General features: G+C 44.6%; 1 pseudogene; it reads right to left on the bottom strand.

Annotated features, from left to right (window-relative positions):
- Positions 1-12,334: 12,334 nt before the first annotated feature.
- On the bottom strand, positions 12,335-22,373 carry LOC129863174 (claudin-4-like; annotated as a pseudogene).
- Between the last annotated feature and the right edge of the window lie 1,637 nt (positions 22,374-24,010).

Below are 24,010 nucleotides of genomic sequence, written 5' to 3'. Positions count from 1 at the left end.
GGTGGTTCTGTAACGATACTCTAAATCCTCCTCCTCCTCAGACGAGGAGAGGAGAGAGGGATCTGAAGACCAATGTGCAGCGAGGTATGATGACATGATTTATTTAAGACACGACAAAACAACAAACACGACGTAGACAGAAAACGAACTATACTTGAATAAACTACAAAACAAATAAACGAACTAGACGCACCTGAACATAAGAACTTACGTATAACTAAGAACGCATGAAAACAGGAACAGACTACATAAACCGAACAAACAAAACCGAAACAGTCCCATGTGGCGTAACATCACACAGACACAGGAGACAACCACCCACAAACAAACAGTGTGAAAACACCTACCTTAATATGGCTCTCAATCAGAGGAAATGAAAACCACCTGCCTCTAATTGAGAGCCATATCAGGTCACCCTTAAACCAACATAGAAACAGAAAACATAGACTGCCCACCCAAACTCACGTCCTGACCAGCTAACACATGCACAAACTAACAGAAAACAGGTCAGGAACGTGACAGGTGCGCTTAATAGTCCAGCAATTACGGTAGTTAATTTTGTTATATAAAGCTAAGTAAATAAGGCTACTAAGCTACCAAGCTGCTAGGACAGAACAGACCTGGCTACAACTTCAAATAGCACTTAAGTGTGAAGTGAAAGGTATGAAATCTCTTGAGCACAACAATGTCAGGAGAATTTTACAGCCCCCCCACCCAAATGCAGAGGCCTTTGAAGCCCTCACAGCTTATCCATGTGCAGATGTCATCCCAGTACAGTACCCGTTGGATATTAAAAATAACACTGCAGGGAATAAGTACAAACAAAGCTCCTCAAGGACAATCCAGAGACACTATTTGCTGACTGCTGCAAAGAGGGGAACGTAATTTTTATTTTCCACACAGACCACCCACTGGTATGGCACAGTGCTATAAGAGCACACTACTCCTATGTCAAGATAGAGGGTATTGGCCCAGGGTGGAAACTCAGAATACAAGACGTTGATCAAAGAGCAGGAAAAGCTCTGTCTCTGTGACGACTCCCACATCCTGGGTGGGTCTGATCACACAGACGAGGATAGTGACCCTGCAGATGAGGATAGTCACCCCCCCCCCCCCCAGCACTGAACACACCCAGGTCCCACAACTGCACTGCTCCTCAATCATTAGGAGGGATACATTCACAGAGCTGGAGAGAGACATGGTGGAGCTCAGAGAGCTGGAGAGAGACATGGTGGAGCTCAGAGAGCTGGAGAGCGACATGGTGGAGCTCAGAGAGCTGGAGAGAGACATGGTGGAGCTCAGAGAGCTGGAGAGAGACATGGTGGAGCTCAGAGAGCTGGAGAGAGACATGGTGGAGCTCAGAGAGCTGGAGAGAGACATGGTGGAGCTCAGAGAGCTGGAGAGAGACATGGTGGAGCTCAGAGAGCTGGAGCGAGACATGGTGGAGCTCAGAGAGCTTGTCCACACTTTCCAGACAGAACAAACCCACAAAACAGACCAGCACAACAACACACCCCCAACAAGACCCGGAGGGCAGAAGGTGGAGATGGACGGCTGTCTGAGAGAGCTGGCTGCTCTACGGACTGAGGTGAGAGAACTTATAGAGGCACTGAAGGAGGAGGTGAGAAAACTGAGGTGTGACAGAGAGCAGAACAACCCACCTTAGACCCGGATCACAACCTCAACACCACGATGTGACAGACAGCACAGGACCCACCAACCCAACAGACCCCACCCTCTCCTAACAGCCCCCTGTCAGCTCCCCCAATAGCTCTCCTGACAACCCCCCCACACCCACAGAGGACAAACAAAAGCCAGAGATTGTGCTCCTCATTGACTCAAATGGCAAATACATTCAAGAGAATAAACTTTTTACAAAACACAAAGTGGCTAAACTATGGTGCCCAAACACATGGCATGCTCTGGAGCTGTTGTCAGAGGACAAACACTGGGCATGTCCTGGAGCTGTTGTCAGAGGACAAACACTAGGCATGTCCTGGAGCTGTTGTCAGAGGACAAACACTAGGCATGTCCTGGAGCTGTTGTCAGAGGACAAACACTAGGCATGCCCTGGAGTTGTTGTCAGAGGACCAACACTAGGCATGCCCTGGAGCTGTTGTCAGAGGACAAACACTAGGCATGTCCTGGAGCTGTTGTCAGAGGACAAACACTAGGCATGTCCTGGAGCTGTTGTCAGAGGACAAACACTAGGCTGTTCTCTCACCTAGAGCTGTTGTCAGATGACAAACACTAGGCATGCCCTGGAGCTGTTGTCAGAGGACAAACACTAGGCATGTCCTGGAGCTGTTGTCAGAGGACAAACACTAGGCATGTCCTGGAGCTGTTGTCAGAGGACAAACACTAGGCTGTTCTCTCACCTAGAGCTGTTGTCAGATGACAAACACTAGGCATGCCCTGGAGCTGTTGTCAGAGGACAAACACTAGGCATGTCCTGGAGCTGTTGTCAGAGGACAAACACTAGGCATGTCCTAGAGCTGTTGTCAGAGGACAAACACTAGGCTGTTCTCTCACCTAGAGCTGTTGTCAGATGACAAACACTAGGCATGCCCTGGAGCTGTTGTCAGAGGACCGACTACATACTAATTCACACTGTCACAAATGACCTGAGGGCCCAGCAGGAAAGGGGGGCCACAGCACTTAAGGGTATGATTGAAAAAGCTTCTTCCACTTTCCCCAATGCACAAGTGGTTATCTCTACCCTGCTACCACAAGAATACGTTCACCCTGCCACCATACAGCGGGTGAATGCACGCATTTCGCAAGACTGTTCCTCAAAACATAATGTCTACCTGGCCGACCGCTCCAACAGCCTTTACGACCAGGTCCACCTCTACAAGGCAGCAATCACAACTTTTACAAGGACCCTAAAGGACGTCACCCTCAACCGTATCCCCAGCACCTCACAAAGGAGCAACAGAGCAACGGATGCCCCGCCCAGACTAGCAAGACACCCTCTCAGACCTGCAAGACCCCCTCCCGAAGGACCTGCTACGAGAGAACTCACGCCAAGAGGACCTACACCAAGACCACAGCATTACCAGCCACACTCCAACCAGCTAAGACCACCCCAAGCAAACCCTGGCCTCACCCTATATAGGCCCCCCATATCAGACCTATGCCCCTTCTGCCCACTCCATGCCCCCTGCCTCGGCGGCAAGGACCTCAACATGACAGCAGGACATATGCTCAGGCCGTGAACAAAGCAACAGGCCCAACCCCCACTATTACACCCGCCCAAAGCCCATCCTGCGATCTAAGAGGTCTGTATCAGATGCTCAACATGTTCTGCTCACACCTACTGTGATGGTCAGGGAAGAGAGTCAGGGGGTAAGCTAATTTGGTATAGAGTAGACCTAACCCACCCTTTTCAAATTTGTCAAAACAGGAACTATTAAAGACTACCAGAGCCCACTGGATTCTCCAATTACACTGAATTAACTACAGGACAAAATACAAACCCTCCATCCCAAAAAGGCCTGTGGTGTTGATGATATCCTAAATGAAAGGATAAAATATACAGACCACATATTCTAATTGGCTATACTTAAACTCATTCACATCATCCTTAGCTCTGGCATCTTCCCCAATATTTGTAACCAAGGACTGATCACCCCAATCCACAAAAGTGGAGACAAATTTGACCCCAATAAGTATGCAGGATACGAGTCAACGTCAACCTTGGGAACATCCTCTACGTCATCTTTAATGGGGTGGAAGGTAGCCTAGTGGTTAGAGCGGTGGGCGAATCAATCCCTGCGCTGACAAAGTAAAAAAAAATATTGTTCTTCCCCTGAACAAGGCAATTAACCCCTGGTAGGCTGTCATTGTAAATAAGAATTTATTCTTAACTGACATGCCTAGTTAAATGAAGTTTAAAAAATGACAGCAGACATAACAGTACATTTCCTCAGCAGAAATAATGTACTGAGCAAATGTCAAATTGACTTAATACCATATGACAGACCACGTATTCACCCTGCACACCCTAATTGACAAACAAACAAACCAAAACAAAGGCAAAGCCTTCTCATGCTTAGTGGATTTCAAAAACGTTTTTGACTCAGTTTGGCATGAGGGTCTGCTATACAAATTGATGGAAAGTGATGTTGGGTTAAAAACACATGACATAATAAAATCCATGTACACAAACAACAAGTATGTGGTTAAAATGAACAAAAACACACACATTTCTTTCCACAGGGCTGGAGGTTGAGACAGGGATGCAGCTTAAGCCCCACCCTCTTCAACATATAAATCAACGAATTGGCGAGGGCAGTAGAACAGTCTGCAGTACCTGGCCTCACCCTACTAGAATCTGAAGTCAAATGTCTACTCTTTGCTGATGATCTGGTGCTTCTTTCCACAGGTGGGCCTACAGCAGCACCTAGATCTTCTGCACAGATTCTGTCAAACCTGGGCTCTGACAGTAAATCTCAGTGAGACCAAAAAAATGGGTTCCAAAAAAGGTCTAGTTGCAGGACCACAAATATAAAATCCATCTAGACACCGTTGCCTTAGAGCACACAAAAAAATGATACATACCTCGGCCTAAACATCAGCGCCACATGTTACTTCCACAAAGCGGTGACCTGGCCAGTGGATACAGGGACATTGAGAGAGTTAAGCAATAACAGTTCACAGCAGCATCCAGTAGACACAGGGACATGGAGAGAGTTCAGTAATGACTCAGTTCACAGCAGCATCCAGTAGACACAGGGACATGGAGAGAGTTAAGCAATGACAGTTCACAGCAGCATCCAGTAGATACAGGGATATGGAGAGAGTTCAGTAATGACTCAGTTCACAGCAGCATTCAGTAGACACAGGGACATGGAGAGAGTTCAGTAATGACTCAGTTCACAGCAGCATCCAGTAGACACAGGGACATGGAGAGAGTTCATTAATGACTCAGTTCACAGCAGCATTCAGTAGACACAGGGACATGGAGAGAGTTCAGTAATGACTCAGTTCACAGCAGCATCCAGTAGATACAGGGACATGGAGAGAGTTCAGTAATGACTCAGTTCACAGCAGCATTCAGTAGACACAGGGACATGGAGAGAGTTCAGTAATGACTCAGTTCAAAGCAGCATCAAGTAAAAGACTTCATATTCTTCATAAAGTAATGGCTCTCAAATTTCATGCACACATTTGTTTACATCCCTGTTAGTGAGCATTTCTCATTTGCCTAGACAATGGCATATCAAGGAGCTTATTAAACAACATGATCCTTACAAAGGCCACTCTAAAATGTGCAGTTTTGTCACGCAACACAATGTCACGGATGTCTCAAGTTTTGAGGGAGTGTGCAATTAGCATGCTAACTGCAGGAATGTTCACCAGAGCTGTTTCCAGAGAACTGAATGTTCATTTCTCTACCCCTGCCCAGTCATGTGAAATACATAGATTAGGACCTCATGAATGTATCTCAATTAACTTATATCCTTATTTGAACTGTAATTCAGAACAATCTTTGAAATTGTCGCATGTTGCGTTTACATTTTTGTTCAATATATTTCATAAGATCCCTGGGTGACCCTGCTGTAAACAAGGTGCTTTAGAAATATACAACACCGTATGTCGTTTGTCCCTGACTATGTCATTACTACTGAAATTGGCTTTACGAACAAAACCAGAACAAAACTATGTCCTTGTAATTTCTCACTACTCACTAGACACAGACACTAACGAGGAACTAGGTAGAAATGGGGAGCCTGAGGAGATCAACCCAACGCCAGAATTACCATCAAATATGAGGAAGAGGTCATAGTTATGTCTGCAAATGTGACCAAATGTGGAAAAAACAGTTAGGTTTAAATCTAAATCAGTTGGTATCTACAGATAGACATATTTATTTTGCCCTTTTACAGGAAACCATGTTTATAAGTGAATGAAGCAGAAGTGAAGTTGACATTATATGGTAAATAATTCAGGCGGGTGTCTGCATTCGATAAGAGATGTAAGGTGTAAACTAGGCCTAGGGTTGGCAGGACAGACACGAAGAGGAAATGAAGGGTGTGAAAACAACAAGTTTTTTGCACGCAGTTGTCAAGCGGCCCTTACCGACTGATTCCGATTGTTGTTTTTACCCAAATGTGTTAGCCAAATCTTTATAAGGTGTTAACATTTCATAATTGCTTGAAATAAAATCAAATAAAAACGCACATGAAAGACATATTTCAAATTTTGGGCCGATGATTATTATAGCAGTTCATTTACAGGGGAAATGTCTGTTTTGGAGTGTAGGGAATCCCCTCGAAGGCATTTTAAAATGGACTCCCCAATCGCTAAATCCACCCCAGCATACATGGGCGATGAAAGAATCTAACATTTGACCCACTACCATCTGGTTATCAACTCAGACAAACTACGTACTACTTACACCATGATAAGACCTTGGCCCTGTCCAGAAACAACCCCGGATTAGGAAGAAGAACGAGGTTCACCAAATGAAGTTAGGAGACAGCACAAGAGTTGCAATTTAATAAGAGTAGCATTTTATTGTAAATAATAATGGAAAAGCAGTTTACCTATGACAACATCCCACTTCAACCCCAGCCCTTAGAAAACATGCTTACATCTCTCTCTCAAGTGTGAGTCTATGCTGTGCATCACTGAGTCAACACGTGGCAATATTTTTTTGTGTGGCCATTTTTTAGTAAGTCTTACTGATTCAAAGAACAACATCAGTCCCTGAAAGCGCCAGAGTGGATGTAGGCTTTTATTCCAGCCAGGCAGTAACACACCTGATTCAACTGATTTCTAAGTGGAGCCATTATCAATCATCATATTCCTTATGACTATACTGCATGTATTGCTTACAACCTATTGCTTACAGTGGTAGAATGGCTAAGATAAGTTCAGGTTGTGTAAGACATGACTTAGGGAATCAGAGTCAGTTATCAACTCAGTGGGTTTTTTCATGAAGCAGCAGCAGCAGCAGAGTATAGTTCCTCCTATCAGAAGCAGTGAAGCGGCCCACCTATTAAATTCAGCTGAGAACGTAAGGTTATTACTCCGCAGGAAGTTTTCAGGGTCCGAGTTTTGTGTCAAGTCAAGGGCAGCGAAGAAGATCAAGATCAGGTGGATGAGACCAGCCAGGATGAAGAATATTCCGCCAAAGATAATCACTTCAGCTATAGACGTATTCATATTCCTCTGAGTACAGTTGGTGCACTTTGTTCCTGAGATGGAGAATATCATCCCTAGCAACCCTACAATAATGGAGAGGTAGGTGATGATCTGAACCAGACTGACCTCTCTGTACTGTGGAAAGTCCATCACTCCCGATGTAAACAAAGCACAGGGCACTATGGAGACAATCCATCCTGTGACTCCCATAGTGATGCCCATGATCTCCATGCCCTTCAACATGCTGGCTCCCTGCGAGCGTCTCTCTCTCCTACACCTGCACTTCCTGGAAGAACGAGGATGTGACTCAGCAAAGAGAATCCAGAACAGTGGAGATGTTAGACTTCCTGAGAAGATCCTGGATTCTACAGGCCTACAGCTTCAGTCTTTGCAGGTGAAGTTCTACAACAGCAGATTGTTCAACATTATTTTCCACAGACGATTGTTGCAGAGTTCTTCTGGGAGTCTAGAGAGGCCGGCCAATCAGAAGCCCTCTAAGGGGTGCTTGACATAATCTGCTGCCATGGAAACAAAACCTGTACAGATGTGGCGAAGTCTGTGGGTGTTTGTTTCTAGACGACTTTCTGTGGTCGTGAGTTTCTAGTCAAGCCTGTTTCTACCCCAGCTGTTTTGTTGTTGCCCTGGCAGAACTATGCAATATGGCAATATTGCACAAGATCAAATCAAATCAAATCAAATGTATTTATATAGCCCTTCTACATCAGCTGAAATCTCAAAGTGCTGTACAGAAACCCAGCCTAACACCCCAAACAGCAAGCAATGCAGGTGTAGAAGCACGGTGGCTAGGAAAAACTCCCTAGAAAGGCCAAAACCTAGGAAGAAACCTAGAGAGGAACCAGGCTATGAGGGGTGGCCAGTCCTCTTCTGGCTGTGCCGGGTGGAGATTATAACAGAACATGTCCAAGATGTTCAAATGTTCATAATTTACCAGCATGGTCAAATAATAATAATAATCACAGTGGTTGTCGAGGGTGCAGCAATTCAGCACCTCAGGAGTAAATGTCAGTTGGCTTTTCATAGCCGATCATTAAGAGTATCTCTACTGCTCCTGCGGTCTCTATAGAATTGAAAACAGCAGGTCTGGGAAAAGTAGCATGTCCGGTGAACAGGTCAGGGTTCCATAGCCGCAGGCAGAACAATTGAAACTGGAGCAGCAGCACGGCCGGGTGGACTGGGGACAGCAAGGAGTCATCATGCCAGGTAGTCCTGAGGCATGGTCCTAGGGCTCAGGTCCTCAGAGAGAGAGAGAGAAAGAGAGAATTAGAGAGAGCAAACTTAAATTCACACAGGACACCGGATAAGACAGGATAAGTACTCCAGATTTAATAAATTGACCCTAGCCCCACGACGCATAAACTAATGCAGCACAAATACTGGAGGCTGAAACAGGAGGGGTCAGGAGACACTGTGGCCCCATCCGATGATACCCCCGGACAGGGCCAAACAGGAAGGATATAACCCCACCCACTTTGCCAAAGCACAGCCCCCACACCACTAAAGGGATAACTTCAACCACCAACTTACCATCATGAGACAAGGCCGAGTATAGCCCACAAAGATCTCCGCCACGGCACAACCCAAGGGGGGGTGCCAACCCAGACAGGAAGATCACGTCAGTGACTCAACTCAAGTGACGCACCCCTCCTAGGGACGGCATGAAAGAGCACCAGTAAGCCAGTGACTCAGCCCCTGTAATAGGGTTAGAGGCAGAGAATCCCAGTGGAGAGAGGGGAACCGGCCAGGCAGAGACAGCAAGCAAGTTCGTTGCTCCAGAGCCTTTCCGTTCACCTTCACACTCCTGGGCCAGACTACACTCAATCATATGACCCACTGAAGAGATGAGTCTTCAGTAAAGACTTAAAGGTTGAGACCGAGTCTGCGTCTCTCACATGGGTAGGCAGACCATTCCATAAAAATTGAGATCTATAGGAGAAAGCCCTGCCTCCAGCTGTTTGCTTAGAAATTCTAGGGACAATTAGGAGGCCTGCGTCTTGTGACCGTAGCGTACGTGTAGGTACAGTATGTACGGCAGGACCAAATCGGAAAGATAGGTAGGAGCAAGCCCATGTAATGCTTTGTAGGTTAGCAGTAAAACCTTGAAATCAGCCCTTGCCTTGACAGGAAGCCAGTGTAGGGAGGCTAGCACTGGAGTAATATGATCAAATTTTTGGGTTCTAGTCAGGATTCTAGCAGCCGTATTTAGCACTAACTGAAGTTTATTTTGTGCTTTATCCGGCTAGCCGGAAAGTAGAGCATTGCAGTAGTCTAACCTAGAAGTAACAAAAGCATGGATACATTTTTCTGCATCATTTTTGGACAGAAAGTTTCTGATTTTTGCAATGTTACGTAGATGGAAAAAAGCTGTCCTTGAAACAGTCTTGATATGTTCATCAAAAGAGAGATCAGGGTCCAGAGTAACGCCGAGGTCCTTCACAGTTTTATTTGAGACGACTTTACAACCATCGAGATTAATTGTCAGATTCAACAGAAGATCTCTTTGTCTCTTGGGACCTAGAACAAGCATCTCTGTTTTGTCCGAGTTTAAAAGTAGAACGTTTTCAGCCATCCACTTCCTTATGTCTGAAACACAGGCTTCTAGCGAGGGCAATTTTGGGGCTTCACCATGTTTCATTGAAATGTACAGCTGTGTGTCATCCGCATAGCAGTGAAAGTTAACATTATGTTTTCGAATGACATCCCCAAGAGGTAAAATATATAGTGAAAACAATAGTGGTCCTAAAATGGAACCTTGAGGAACACCGAAATGTACAGTTGATTTGTCAGAGGACAAACCATTCACAGAGACAAACTGATATCTTTCCGACAGCTAAGATCTAAACCAGTCCAGAACTTGTCCGTGTAGACCAATTTGGGTTTCCAATCTCTCCAAAAGAATGTGGTGATCGATGGTATCAAAGGCAGGACTAAGGTCTAGGAGCACGAGGATAGATGCAGAGCCTCGGTCTGACACCATTAAAAGGTAATTTACCACCTTCACAAGTGCAGTCTCAGTGCTATGATGGGGTCTAAAACCAGACTGAAGCATTTCGTATACATTGTTTGTCTTCAGGAAGGCAGCGAGTTGCTGCGCAACAGCTTTTTCAATTTTTTTTGAGAGGACTGGAAGATTCGATATAGGCCGATAGTTTTTTATATTTTCTAGGTCAAGGTTTGGCTTTTTCAATAGAGGCTTTATTACTGCCACTTTTAGTGAGTTTGGTACACATCCGGTGGATAGAGAGACGTTTATTATGTTCAACATAGGAGGGCCAAGCACAGGAAGCAGCTCTTTCAGTAGTTTAGTTGGGATAGGGTCCATTATGCAGCTTGAAGGTTTAGAGGCCATGATTATTTTCTTCATTGTGTCAAGAGATGTAGTACTAAAACACTTGAGTGTCTCCCTTGATCCTAGGTCCTGGCAGAGTTGTGCAGACTCAGGACAACTGAGCTTTGGAGGAATACGCAGATTTAAAGAGGAGTCCATAATTTGCTTTCTTATGACATGATCTTTTTCTCAAAGAATTTCATGAATTTATTACTGCTGAAGTGAAAGCCATCCTCTCTTTGGGAATGCTGCTTTTTAGTTAGCTTTGCGACAGTATCAAAAATAAATCTCTGATTGTTCTTATTCTTTTCAATTAGGTTGGAAAAATAGGAAGATCGAGCAGCAGTGAGGGCTCTTCGATATTGCACCAATACTGTGTTTCCAAGCTAGTCGGAAGACTTTCAGTTTGGTGTGGCGCCATTTTCGTTCCAATTTTCTGGAAGCTTGCTTCAGAGCTCAGGTATTTTCTGTATACCAGGGAACTAGTTTCTTATGACAAATGTTTTTCATTTTTAGGGGTGCAGCTGCATCTAGGGTATTGCGCAAGGTTAAATTGAGTTCCTCAGTTAGGTGGTAAACTGATTTTTGTCCTCTGACGTCCTTGGGTAGGCAGAGGGAGTCTGGAAGGGCATCAAGGAATCTTTGGGTTGTCTGAGAATTTTTAGCACGACTTTTGATGCTCCTTGGTTGGGGTCTGAGCAGATTATTTGTTGCGATTGCAAACGTAATAAAATGGTGGTCCAATAGTCCAGGATTATGAGGAAAAACATTAAGATCCACAACATTAATTCCATGGGACAAAACTAGGTCCAGAGTATGACTGTGGCAGTGAGTATTTCCAGAGGCATGTTGGACAAAACCCACTGAGTCGATGATGGCTCCGAAAGCCTTTTGGAGTGGGTCTGTGGACTTTTCCATGTGAATATTAAAGTCACCAAAAGTTTGAATATTATCTGCTATGACTACAAGGTCCGATAGGAATTCAGGGAACTCAGTGAGGAATGCTGTATATGGCCCAGGAGGCCTGTAAACAGTAGCTATAAAAAGTGAATGAGTAGGCTGCATAGATTTCATGACTAGAAGCTCAAAAGACGAAAACGCAGTCATTTTATTTTTTTGTTAATTGAATTTTGCTATCGTAAATGTTAGCAACACCTCCGCCTTTGCGGGATGCACGGGGGATATGGTCACTAGTGTAACCAGGAGGAGAGGCCTCATTTAACACAGAAAATTCATCAGGCTTAAGCCATGTTTCAGTCAGGCCAATCGCATCAAGATTATGATCAGTGATTAGTACAGTGACTATAACTGCCTTGGAACTGAGGGATCTAACAATAAGTAGCCCTATTTTGAGATGTGAGGTAGCACGATCTCTTTCAATAATGGCAGTAATGGAGGAGGTCTTTATTCCAGTGAGATTGCTAAGGCGAACACAAGCATGTTTAGTTTTTAGTTTTTAGAGTTTTTAAATTGGGAATGTCTCTCTGAAAGTAGTAGCAGCAGCAGCTGAGTAAGACTATGGTCCCACCACAATATGACATAAACTCCTCTATGACCTTTTGCAGCTGTTAGCGGGAGGTTGATTGAGTCGTCGTTGAGTCTGGCTGGTTCCTCTTGAAGATGCAGCAGCAGCAGTCCCTCTTGTCAGGAGCATGGAGTCAGGCCACCTATTGAATTCAGCCAAGTAACCCAAAACACCAAAATGATCCAGCAGGTATGGGATATTCTGAATCATGTAATGGTCAACCAAGAAGAGAGTGGTGAGCTGGAGGATACCAGCCAGGATAAAGAATGTTCCACTGATCAACTTGACTTTGACCCGGGTCCTGTTACTCTTCATGCAGATAAAAACTTGGCCCCAAAGATGGACCCCATCTCTCCTAGAGTACCCAGGATGGACCCCATCTCTCCTAGAGTACCCAGGATGGACCCCATCTCTCCTAGAGTACCCAGGATGGACCCCATCTCTCCTAGAGTACCCAGGATGGATCCCATCTCTCCTAGAGTACCCAGGATGGACCCCATCTCTCCTAGAGTACCCAGGATGGACCCCATCTCTCCTAGAGTACCCAGGATGGACCCCATCTCTCCTAGAGTACCCAGGATGGACCCCATCTCTCCTAGATTACCCAGGATGGAGGAGATGGAAGTGATTGTCTTCCGAGCCCATTTGACCCAACTGGAGGGTCCATAAGAAACTACTATACAGACAACACAGGGCACTAGGGAGACTATCCATCCAAAGGCTCCCAAAAAACATGACTCAATCTCACTAGGTGGGCAGGAGCTGCACAGTATGACCCCCATAACCAGGAGCAGGGCCGCTGCCTCCCAGCAGATGTAGAGCGAGGCCCCCAACTCCCCCAAATGGTGCTGGCCGTCCAGGAGACAGCAACGAGCACCAGGATTACAGCCAGGATGAAGATCATTCTGGAGATGATCATTACTTTGGCCTTGGACTTTTTGTTATTGATGTAGTTGGTGCACTTGGCCCTGACTATGGAGACTCCCAGAACCCAGAAGATGATGGCGATGATGGTCATGGCTCGGGTCAGCCTGCAGGTTCTGAGGTAAGGCCAGCATGGAGTTGTAGACCTTACACTGCATCAGGTCTCAGGTCAGGTTCCAGGTTACATGAGAGATGATAATGTTGTAAGGTCTACTACACCTGTTGTATTCGGCACATGTGACAAATGACATTTTAAATGATTTGAAGCTAGCCAGTCTGCACACTGGCTCAATTAAATTCCATCACTAGTATCTTATATGATCTTATGTTAACACAGCCCAATGTTTCTCAATATAAATGCACAGAACTGGATTAAGCTTCATAGTCTTCAAAAGGTTTCAGGGGATCTTGTGCAATATTGCCTTATTGCTAACTTCTGCAAAGGAAACAACTTATTCGTTCAGATGTGGGGCGGTATGTGGTTGACACACACTTAACGGAGATACTAGTGACATTCAATTAGATTGAAACTACATGCTGAAAAACCCTTGAGTGTGAAATAAATAATTTTAAGGTACGATCCATGGACTGAAATGAACTATACAATAGACTAAATAGACTAATGATAACAGTTTCATAAACCTGGTTGAAATAATTATACACTATGATATATGTTTCAGTCAGAAGATCCCAGTCACTGACTGTAGGCTTGTGGTTAACGTGGTGAACATAAACAGGAAATGCACAGCAGCAACCAGGAAACACTTTGCATCCAGATACGTTTTTTATTTGAACATCTTTAACAGGATTAAACAATCAACTACTGATTCAATTCTTTCCATTTTAAAGAAGCATAAAGAGAAGTATCAGTACTGGTACAGAACATCAGAGAGGAAACAGTCAGAATATGTCCCTTCATTGCAGTCTCCTCAGGAACTCCCACTCTGAATTAACTGAATATTTGGTCACAATATGTCATAAACTCCTCTTTGACCTGTTAAAGACAAGGTGGAACAATAACTATGTTTCTTTCACAACTGTCTGGTCCCTTACAATATTCTAACATTGAACACAATGGAGGCTCCTCAGATTAGGAAGGGGAGGACCATCCTCCTCAGTGAAATGTCATGAAAATAGAAGAGTGAAACATTAACAAAGTTATCCTTTTTAGATAAAACTGTTGAATATATATTCATATGTCACCAAATCATTTGTTAAAATACACTTTTGCATTGAAGGTCTACAGTAACTTCAACTGCTCTGTCTGGGGTAGCACCATGGTGTAGCCGGAGGACAGCTAGCTTCCATCCTCCTCTGGCTATATTGACTTCAATACAAAACCTAGGAGGCTCGTAGGCCTCACCCCCTTCCATAGACATAAATGGTAATTATGACCACTTCCGGAGGAATTCCGTAGGAATTAATCAATCCAATCAGAACTTTTGATATTCAATTCAAATAATTTTTTTCAATTTACAGGAGAGAGGACGTATATTATAAATATTTTTCTTGGTTTTAGAACTTTATTTTTGTGTCCAGTTTGTGCAATTTATTAAAATTTGCCTTGTTAACTTCAGTAGCTAGCTAGCTACTAGCACAAGTGTGCAGTTTTCTCCGCCAGAATGGTAGAATGGCCAACTCTGGTCGAAAGGTGGGTACAGTGACCCGACGAACATGGATCGTTCAGCAGGCAGCATATAAATGCCCACATCAGGCTCAAGCTTCTGAGAAAAAGCTGCATCGATCAAGACAAAGGTCTGTGTATTTAGACTGCGTGACACAGCGAGAAAGTTAGGAGAAACAGGGATGTTCTCAAGCAGCTTATCAACACCACTGCGTTTTGGGGCCTGAAAGAATGTTTCTTTTAGATGACACTACGAGAGGGAATGTTCCGCCGACAAGGGAAACTACAATGAGCTCGCAGAGGTTATTGCACGTAACAACAATATTTTACTTGCCGAGCTTATCGAACTTTCGACTGTCTTTTCTGGGATGTAGAAATCAATTCGGAATGATTTGATATCTTCCATCGCAACATCCATTAAAATATTACAGAGAGAGGTTGACGCAGAGCATTTTTTTGCGTGTGCTCAAGTAGGCTTTTCACTTTCCCCTGGAATTTATTTTGCAATGAGTAAAACACAATCACTCCGGACAGAGACAATCAAAAGCTGATGATATAAATGTTGCAGCTGTCTAGGTTCACCTAAACATTAGAAATCTGCTGTATGGGATGAAAACGAGACCATTTTTCAGTCTGATCAACTGTAGGCTACTAATAAGAGCAGATGCATACAGTCTATGTGCACTGTCCATTTGGTCAGGGTAACTAATTGGTAACGTTATGTATTTATAGTCCATTTGTGTGTCAGGAGAAAACGTGAATGTGATCAAATTTGGTTTATATTCAAAACTGGGCTGGCTAGGCTGCCAATACGTTTTCAATCCAAAACGATTAACTGGAATTAGTCCATCAACATAATAGTGATGACAGATGTGAGTAGATTTTTATAAGGCCTACAGTTGCATAGAACTGCATGATGCAAACGTTCATAAAGCTCAGCCCTGTGAGTTATATTGTCTATCAGTTGTTGTCTCTGTCTCCCCTAATCTAGTGTAAATATAATTCATATGAACAAGTATAAGGTAGCTGCAGTTTGACAGGGTTTTCATCCCCCCTAGGGCCAGGAGTTTTTCTCTCAGTTTTTTAAAACTATGTGACCTGATTTAGGAAAAACTGGTCCCATCAAAGCATCATAACTGATTAATCACTGTTATACCTTATAGGGTCCAGAGTTTTCCTGGTTAGGTTAACAGATAATGAAAAACTCTGGGCTCCAGAGGCGAAAAATTGCCCCCCTGCTCTGGGACCTATGGTGCCACCAGTCTGCTTGCAGTTGTCAGTTATCGTCAGGTATGTGGAGTAGAGGTTGAACGATTAATCGGCATGGCCGAGTAATTAGGTCCGATTTCAAGTTTTCATAACAATCAGTAATCAGCATTTTTGGACGTCGATTATGGCCGATTACATTGCACTCCACAACTGCGTGGCAGGCTGACCACCTGTTACGCGAGTGCAGCAAGGAGCCAAGGTAAGTTGCTAGCAAGCATTAAGGGGCAGCACCAAGATAAGGGGCAGCACCAGGATAAGGGGCAGCTCCGGACTGAGGGACGGCAGCTCCGGACTGAGGGACGGATCCTGGCTGGATGACTGCTCTGGCGGATCTTGGCTGGACGGCTCTGGCGGATCCTGGCTGGACGGTTCATGTCTGGCTGACGGATCTGGCTGCTCATGGCTGGCTGACGGATCTGGCTGCTCATGGCTGGCTGACGGATCTGGCTGCTCATGGCTGGATGACGGATCTGGCTGCTCATGGCTGGCTGACGGATCTGGCTGCTCATGGCTGGCTGACGGATCTGGCTGCTCATGGCTGGCTGACGGATCTGGCTGCTCATGGCTGGCTGACGGATCTGGCTGCTCATGGCTTGCTGACGGCTCTGGCTGCTCATGGCTGGCTGACGGCTCTGGACGCTCACGGCTGGCTGACGGCTCTGGACGCTCACGGCTGGCTGACGGCTCTGGACGCTCATGGCTGGCTGACGGCTCTGGCAGATCCTGTCTGGTTGGCGGCTCTGGCAGATCCTGTCTGGTTGGCGGCTCTGGCAGATCCTGTCTGGTTGGCGGCTCTGGCAGATCCTGTCTGGTTGGCGGCTCTGGCAGATCCTGACTGACGAATGACTCTAGCGGCTCCTGACTGACTAACGGCTCTGACGGCTCGGGACAGACGGGCGGCTCTAATGGCTCGGGACAGACGGATGGCTCAGACGGCACTGGGCAGACGGATGGCTCAGATGGCGCTGGGGAGACGGATGGCTCAGATGGCGCTGGGGAGACGGATGGCTCAGATGGCGCTCGGGAGACGGATGGCTTAGATGGCGCTGGAGCGACGGATGGCTCAGATGGCGCTGGGGAGACGGATGGCTCTGGCCGGAATAGGCGCACTGTAGGCCTGGTGCGTGGTGCCAGAACTGGAGGCACCGGGCTAAGGACACGCACCTTCAGGCTAGTGCGGGGAGAAGGAACAGGGCATACTGAACCCTGGGGACGCACATTAGGCCTAGTGCGTGGTGCCGGAACTGGTGGTACCGGGCTGGGGACACGCATCTCAGGGCTAATGCGGGGAGCAGCAACAGGATGCACAGGACTCTGGAGACGCACAGGAGGCAGGGTGCGTGGTGCCGGAATTGGTGGTACCGGGCTGGAGACACGCACCATAGGACGAGTGCGTGGAGGAGGAACAGGGCTCTGGAGACACACTGGAAGCCTGGTGCGTGGTGTAGGCACTGGTGGAACTGGACTGGGGCGGGGAGGTGGCGCCGGAAATACCGGACCGTGCAGGCGTATTGGCTCCCTTGAGCATTGAGCCTGCCCAACCATACCTGGTTGAATGCTCCCCGTCGCCCGACCAGTGCGGGGAGGTGGAATAACCCGCACCGGGCTATGTAGGCGAACCGGGACACCATGCATAAGGCTGGTGCCATGTAAACCTGCCCGAGGAGACGCACTGGTGGCCAGATATATAGGGCCGGCTTCATGACATCCGGCTCAATACTCAATCTAGCCCTGCCAGTGCGGGGAGGTGGAATAACCCGCACCGGGCTATGCACAAGTACAGGAGACACCGTGCGCTCTACTGCGTAACACGGTGTCTGCCCGTACTCTCGCTCTCCACGGTAAGTACAGGGAGTAGGCGCAGGTTTCCTACCTGACTTCGCCACTCTCCCTTTAAGCCCCCCCCCAATACATTTTTGGGGTTTTCTCACAGGCTTCCTACCGCTTCGTCGTGCTGCCTCCATACGCCGGTATCCCTCCTCGCACTGCGCCAGAGAATCCCAGGCGGGCTCCGGCACTCTCCCTGGGTTGATCGCCCACCTGTCGATCTCCTCCCACGTAGTGTAGCCCAGATCCTTTTCCTGCCTCCGAGCTAGCTCCTCATATCGCCGCCTCTCGGCTTTCGCTGCCTCCAGCTCAGCTTTGGGGCGGTTATATTCTCCTGGTTCTTCGCGGTCCAGAATTTCCTCCCATGTCCATGAATCCTTGATGCCTTGCTCCTGTTGCCGCTTTCGCGCTGCTTGATACCGCATTGGTGGGGAATTCTGTCACGATCGTCAACGGGACTGAGAGAGGACCAAGGCGCAGCGCGTGGAAAGTACATCTTCTTTTATTTTAAAGAAGGAAAACAAAACAACAAACAGAACAGACGACCGTGAAGCTATACAAACATCAGTGCTGACACAAAACACTTCGACATAGACAATTCCCCACAAACAGCTAAAGCCTATGGTTGCCTTAAATATGGCTCCCAATCAGAGACAACAATAACCAGCTGTCTCTAATTGAGACCCAATTCAGGCAACCATAGACTTTCCTAGATACCTACACTCAACCATAGACACAGCTAGACTACTATACTAAACATAAACCCAACTACTCTAATAAACGCCCTAAACCTTACAACCACCCTAGACACTACAAAAACACATACATTCCCCATGTCACACCCTGACCTAACTAAAATAATTAAGAAAACAAAGAATACTAAGGCCAGGGCGTGACAACAGGACTGTCATCTGAAGAATTCTGAGAAGCTTAGTGAAAAAATTATTATTTTGGTGGTGAATACGTTATCGCTATGTTTGGCTGGAATCAATGCTGTTGTTTGGTTTGCTACTGTGCTAAGCTAATATAACGTTATATTGTGTTTTCGCTGTAAAACACTTAGAACATCTGAAATATTGCCTGGATTCACAAGATCTGTGTCTTTCAATTGCTGTACGCTGTGTATTTTTAAGAAATGTTTTATGATGAGTAATTAGGTAATACACGTTGCTCTCTGTAGTTATTCTAGTCGATGTGTGATGGTGGCTGCAATGGTAAACTATGATTTAAACCTGAAATATGCAATTTTTTTTAACAAAACATATGCTATACAATAAATATGTTATCAGACTGTCATCTGATGAGGTTGTTTCTTGGTTAGTGGCTATTTATATCTTTATTTGGCCGAATTTGTGATAGCTACTGATGCAGTAAGAAAATGGTGGAGTAAAAAAAAAGTTGTCTTTTGCTAACGTGGTTAGCTAATAGATTTACATATTTTGTCTTCCCTGTAAAACATTTTAAAAATCAGAAATGATGGCTTTATTCACAAGATCTGTATCTTTCATTTGGTGTCTTGGACTTGTGATTTCATGAACATTTTATTATATGATATCCCTGTGGCTTTAGGCTAGGCTATGCTAGTCAGCTTTTGTGATGGGGGGGCTCCCGGATCCGGGTTTGGTAGGCGTTAGAGGTTAAACTTATCCTATAACAAACATAATCACTAGTTAACTACACATGGTTGATGATATTACAAGTTTAACTAGCCTTTGTCCTGCGTTGCAAATAATCAATGCGGTGCCTGTTAATTTATCATCGTATCACAGCCTACTTCGCCAAACTGGTGATGATTTAACAAGCGCATTAGCGTTGCACCAATGTACCTAACCATAAACATCAATGCCTTTCTTAAAATCAATACACAAGTATATATTTTTAAACCTGCATATTTAGTTAAAATAAGTTCATGTTAGCAGACAATATTAACTAGGGAAATTGTGTCACTTCTCTTGCATTCTGTGCAAGCAGAGTCAGGGTATATGCAGCAGTTTGGGCCACCTTGCTCGTTGCGAATTGTGTGAAGACCATTTCTTCCTAACAAAGACCGTAATTTATTTGCAAGAATTTGACATAATTACGACATAACATTGAAGGTTGTGCAATGTAACAGCAATATTTAGACTTATGGATGCCACCCGTGTCACGCCCTGGCCTTAGTTATCTTTGTTTTCTTTATTATTTTAGTTAGGTCAGGGTGTGACATGAGGGATGTTTGTGTGTTTTTGTCTAGTCGAGGGTGTTTGTAGTGTCTAGGGGGTTTTGGTAGAGTTTATGGGGTTGTGTTCAATGTAGGTGTTTAGGTATGTCTATGGTTGCCTGAGTGGTTCTCAATCAGAGACAGCTGTCTATCGTTGTCTCTTATTGGGAGCCATATTTAAGGCAGCCATAGGCATTAGACAGGTTGTGGGTAATTGTCTATGTCTATGTTGCATGTGTGCACGTAGTTTGTATAGCTTCACGGTCGTTTGTTGTTTTTGTTTAGTTTTGTATTAGTGTTCGTGTTTGTTTCTTCTTCATTAAAAAAGAGAAGATGTATTTATATCACTCTGCACCTTGGTCCACTCTTTCACCTCAAGACGATCGTGACAACCCGTTAGATAAAATACGTAACGGTTCCATATTTCACTGAAAGACTAAACGTTTTGTTTTCGAAATTATAGTTTCCGGATTTGACCATATTTATGACCAAAGGCTCGTATTTCTGTGTGTTTATTATATCATAGTGAAGTCTATGATTTGATATTTGATAGAGCAGTCTGACTGAGCGGTGGTAGGCAGCAGCAGGCTCGTAAACATTCATTCAAACAGCACTTTCCTGCGTTTGCCAGAAGCTCTTCGCAATGCTTGCTTCACAGCGTTGTTTATGACTTCAAGCATATCAACTCCCGAAATTAGGCTGGCAATACTATAGTGCCTATAAGAACATCCAATAGTCAATGGTATATGAAATACAAATGTATAGAGAGAAATAGTCCTACAATTCCTATAATAGCTACAACTTAACTTCTTAACTGGGGATATTGAAGACTCATGTTAAAAGGAACCACCAGCTTTCATATGTTCTCATGTTCTGAGCAAGGAACTTAAACGTTAGCTTTCTTACACAGCACGTATTGCACTTTTGCTTTCTTCTCCAACACTGTGTTTTTGCATTATTTAAACCAAATTGAACATGTTTCATTATATATTTGAGACTAAATAGATTTATGTATTATATTAAGTTAAAATAAAAGTGTTCATTCAGTATTGTTGTAATTCTAATTATTACAAATATATATAAAAATTGGGTGATTAATGTGTATCGGGTTTTTTTGGTCCTCCAATAATCGGTATCGGAATTGAAAAATTATAATCGGTAGACCTCTAATGTGGATGATCAGGGCGTTATTCAGGAACGTTTCTCGGGCTACTTTGATGTGTCAAATGGGTGAGATGCCAACTCTGTGTTTAACTTCACGGAGAAACATGTTCAAACCTACGATATCGCAGCTGTAATGGAATGTATCTGCAATTTGTTTTTCCAGCAAAGTCCCCTCCTGTTCCCTGATTTAAGAGGTGATGACCAGTCCACTCTACTACCATTGTCAACTCTGTCCTGACAGGAAATGAAGCAACATCTCATGTGCCCGCTCATCCACTGGCACATTGAAAGTTTCCTCTCCAAGCACTGTGAGTACCCCTATCCATTTTCTCTCATTACTCTATGTAGAGTCAATCACATACACAAACACAATTACATTATTACACATCAAACGTTTTACTCCTTGCTTGGACTAACTCATTCTTAGCTGTTTGGTCTAACTGTGTAGTGTGTTGTGTATTGTTTTTTGTCTTCCCAGACAAGTCCTGTCCTGCACTGAAGTCATTCCTCTGAACACCTCAACTCATGCCTCATACCCTCATTGCTGTGATCCCTTTCCAACACTGTGGTAGTAGCCCTCTCACTCCCATTCCCCATAATATTGTTGTGTTCCAACGATGAACCTGGCCTTGACCCTGGTCCTGTTACTCTTGATGGAGTTACAGCACCTGGTCCCAAAGATGGACCCCATAACTCCTAGAGCTCCCAGGGTGGAGGAGATGAGTATGTTGTTCTAGGCACAATATAGAGATAGCACAGGGCACTAGGGAGACTATCCATCCAAAGATTCCCATTCCATCCCAAGTCTCCCACTTTGATGCACAGTGAGACCCCTCCAATCAGGTGCAGGGAAGCTGATGTACAGTGAGTTCCCCAGCTCAGGCTTCCCTTCGATCTGCGTGGAGGAGTCGCTGATAATTGATCTGGCTACCAAGGAAACAGGGATGAGGATGAGAATTCTAGCCAGGATGAAAAGTATTCCAGCAATAATTATCAACTTGGCCTGAGATGTTTTGTCTTTGATGCAGTTGGTGCTCTTGGCTCCGACCATGGAGACCATGACCCCCAGATCCCCCAGAACCCCCAGGATGATGGTAGTGAGAATCATGGCTCTGGCAGGCTGCAGAACTTATTCCCAAAATCCCATGGAGGTGTACATCTTAAACTGTGTCTGTCCCGTGCTTTGTGTCACACAGCGCATCCACAGGCCGTACAAGACCATCTCTGTGTTGGTAAAGTTAGCTGCTAAGAAGGTTGTCTCTATCCAGGTGGGGAGAGCACAGATCACAATGGTCAGTATTAATCCTATGACTCCCAGGGCGATGCCCACGATCTCCACCATTTCAACGATATCCATAATATCCATGCCCAACAAAATACTGTCTCCCTGACTGCGTCTCGTTCAGCTCATTCGTTCACTCCGAAGTTTGTTCCTGAGGTCTTCTGTAAGAATGGAGAGCTGATCCACTCAGAAGACCTCTATAACTACTCGATGCTGTGATGTCACTTAAATATGTTGTCATGGAAACAGACATCCTATTAACACGTATGTGGGGCTTTATGTGGTTGTGACCCAAATGGGTGAAAAACTCTACTCAGTTTCAAACTCATTAAACAGCATTGTGTAACAATATGGAATGTTGAGATCCAACCTAGAATAAAAACCAATAATTACCAAATAGGGATAATTCTAATATAATAATTACCAAGAAATGTTATAGGAATCTGATGAAAATGGAAGCTTCCCAATCTGAGTTGGGCTTAAGATGTAATAAAACCTGTTTAAGTCTTGCCTCAACCCAATTCAAACCTTAACCATTAGTGGGGAAAATGCTAAACTGATCGATCATCAGCAACTAGGGACAACTTTACCCTCCACCCCAAAGCCTGTTCTGAGGGGCAATGATAAAGGGACTGGGACTCATAGTACACATCAATAGATTGAAACTACATGCTGAAAAACCCTTGAGTGTGAAATAAATAATTGTAAGGTTGGATTCATGGACTGAAATTAACTATATAATAGACTAAATAGACTAATGATAACTGTTTCAAGGACTTGGCTTGAATTAATTCCACACTATGATATACTGGCTGTTTCAGTTGGAAGGTCCCAGTCTCTGACTGTAAGCTTGTTGGTAATGTAGTGAACATGAACAGGAAATGCACAACAGCAACCAGGAAACGTTTTTCAGTCAGATACAATTATTTTATTTGAACATATTTAACAGGATTAAACAATCAACTTCTGATTCAATTCTTTCTCTATTTAAATTCATCCCATTTTAAAGAAGCATAAAGAGAAGTATCAGTACTGGTATAGAACATCAGAGAGGAAACAGTCAGAATATGTCCCTTAATTTCAGTCTCCTCAGGAACTTCTCCTCCCAGTCTAAATTAACTGAATATTTGAACACAATATGTCATAATCTCCTCTTTGACGTGTTAAAGACAAGGTGGAACAATAACTATGTTGCTTTCACACATATCTGGTCCTTTCCGACTTTTGAACATTGAACAGAAAGGATAGTGTCACGCCCTGACCATAGTTTGCTTTGTATGTTTCTATGTTTTTGTTTGGTCAGGGTGTGATCTGAGTGGGCATTCTATGTTGTATGTCTAGTTTGTCTATTTCTATGTGTTTGGCCTGACATGGTTCTCAATCAGAGGCAGGTGTTTGTCGTTGTTTCTGATTGGGAGCCATATTTTAGGTAGCCTGTTTTGTCATTGTGGGTTGTGGGTGATTGTCTATGTTAGTTGCTTGTGTCAGCACATTTCTTATATAGCTTCACGTTCGTTGTTCGTTTATTGTTTTGTATAGTTTGTTCAGTGTTCTCTGTTTATTAAATTCATGATGAACACATACCACGCTGCATTTTGCTCCTCCGATCCTTCCAACTACTCCTCCTCAGACGAGGAGGATGACGAGCGTGACAGATAGAGGTTGTTTTATCATAGAATTACATATAGAATCACAAT

This window comes from Salvelinus fontinalis, chromosome 10, assembly GCF_029448725.1.
Source record: "Salvelinus fontinalis isolate EN_2023a chromosome 10, ASM2944872v1, whole genome shotgun sequence".
NCBI lineage: Eukaryota > Metazoa > Chordata > Actinopteri > Salmoniformes > Salmonidae > Salvelinus > Salvelinus fontinalis.
Note: the sequence above shows the minus strand (reverse complement) of the source record. Positions and strands in the feature narration are given on the sequence as shown.